Below are 2,419 nucleotides of genomic sequence, written 5' to 3'. Positions count from 1 at the left end.
TTGTACAGTGCGTGGAATGTTTTTTATCTCGTCGCTCTGAAAAGACCTTGGTCAAGTTATGAAAAACATGTTCACGACAAAGTATTTTAATATAAATAAAACTAGTTTACCGACATGGTAGAAATGCTGCCGAGGGAAAGAGAGATGTTCAATTATGCTTGCAGTAATTTAGCGACGATAGGTCTTGAGCAGGGACGGTACAAAATGTCCCACTGGACCCCACTCGAGAGAAGGAAACAAAAGATGGTTTTTACAGTGACGTCACCAAATCGCAAGGTGTTCTAAATTTCTTTCTAAAGCCCTGGCCAAACTATCGCTCAAAGTTGGATTCAACGCTCAAACTTTGCTCGATCCAACATTGTGTGACCGTTTGGCCACCCATGTTTGATGATGTTCGTTCAACATTTTTTGTTCGATCAAGTGTTGGATGGAGTTTGCTTTTGATCAAACATTGCGACCAACAATTCTGCTCGACGCAACAATGTTGCAGTGTTTTGCCGCTCTTCCAACGAAGTTGTGTCCTGAATCTAGTCACGTTCGCGGTGCTAGCCAATCACGAATCGCCATCTTATTGTTAAGCCTACGCTTCTAGCATTATTTGCAACAAAGATGGCGGACAAGGATCAATAGCCAGAAACCTTGATCAGCAAGTGTGAAGCAAGGCCATGTCTTTGGGACACTTTTAGTCCCCTTAATCACTATCGCTCTGTTTGGAGATGTCTGGTTAAATAGCATTTACAATTTCTGCAAATTGATCCGAGCTCACTCTCATCATCTCCTGCGCGCGGATGTATCTTGCAGTGAACAAACCCTTTTTTTCTATACGTTCTCTTGGTTTTCCTCGTTTGAATCCATCATTTCCGTCCTCAAATAGCTCCAGTAGCACAAACGCTACGAGCGGTTTTCGTTTCAGTGTTAGCACCACACTTATAAATTTAGCGTCAACTTGAACTTGAATGTTTCATCAAGCAATGTTGGATAGTGTTTTGCCACTACCTCAACATTTCATTTACATGTAGATGTTGAGGTAGTGGCAAAGCACGGATGTATCTTGAAAAGATATACGTTCTCTTAACCATTCTCTGGTTTTTCCTCATTTGAATACGTCCTTTCCGTTCTCAAACAGCTCCAATAGCGAAACATATTTTCAAATTTTGCGCCAACTTGAACTTGAATTCGTCAAGCAATGTTGGATACTGTTTTGCCGCTACATCAACATTTACATCCAACAATGTTGCATGTGGGATGCAACTTTGTTCGATAGCTTGGCCAGGTATTAAAGGAGGTTGAAGGTGACCTAGAAATAAATCTTTTTTCAAGTTTCCAGTTCCGTCAAAAGAGGATAATAGACATTTCATGCTCTCTTGGTTCCGTGACGTCTTCGTTGCGAAAATAAAGCATTTTGAATTTCCGAATTCTGACCTTGCCTGACACCGCGATAAAAAGTTATTGGGCTGAAAAAAACTGTCTATATGCGCATGAATCTCAACAGTTTGAGCCTTTCAAGTCAGTCCATACAACTCTATAAAGTTGCGTGAAACGCTTCGACAATTATCTCAGAAACGACGTACCGCAGACCTGAGAATTGGAGAGATGGTTTAAAGATTTGTTTCCTATAACATTCCAAGTTTTTGGCCTTTTTCCTCTTCTTTTTCTTTTTTATTTTTTGTTGCGTGACAGTGAAAAATATTTAAGTTTTAGGATACGAAAAGCAAAATGAATGATCATACCACGCATCCTCCATTCGCACATAACCACAATTCCTTGCGCCTTTGATCACAATATTTTGCCTGTCGAAGAAAAATGTTTTTCTCCTGATTAACTTTTTAATAATCAAGGCGCTCTTCGACAACATTAACGAGTTTATGAAACTGTTCAAATTGCAGATAACTTAAGGTGGCTCAAATCAGTTTCAACACTTTCAAGAGACCTTGTTATTAGAAGGATAGACACTGCAACACTTTATCACGTAACAGCAATGTTACAGTACAATGTAAAACATCGATTCCTGCTGAACAAGATTCAGTAGATTTTTTAACGTAACAAGTTACCATGGCAACAGGAAAGCCTTGCGAAAAAACCCTATATTTTGGCTTTAGTTGCTCATATCTGAAAAACCAATTCGGTGACCCCAATTTTTTATTGCGCAAATTTAAAGTGATGGAAAGGCCAAAATGAAACTATCTGCAAAGTTTAAAAAAACTCTGTACAGAGGATTCAGAGCTTCCTTAAATTTTCAGTTATGTCAGTCAGGTGGCTCTGTATCTGCTCCATAGAATATTCTTAAACTTTGCCGAAAACTTTATTCTGGCGTGCTAATTACTTTTCAGAAATACAAACTGGGGTCACCGAGTTCGTTTTTGAGATAGAGCCGCTAAAGCAAAAATATGGGGTGTTTTTGAAGGGCTTTTCTGTTGCC

The sequence above is a fragment of the Montipora capricornis genome, chromosome 3 (assembly GCF_036669925.1).
Source record: "Montipora capricornis isolate CH-2021 chromosome 3, ASM3666992v2, whole genome shotgun sequence".
NCBI lineage: Eukaryota > Metazoa > Cnidaria > Anthozoa > Scleractinia > Acroporidae > Montipora > Montipora capricornis.
The sequence above is the reverse complement of the archived record's forward strand: the minus strand, read 5'-3'. Positions refer to the sequence as shown.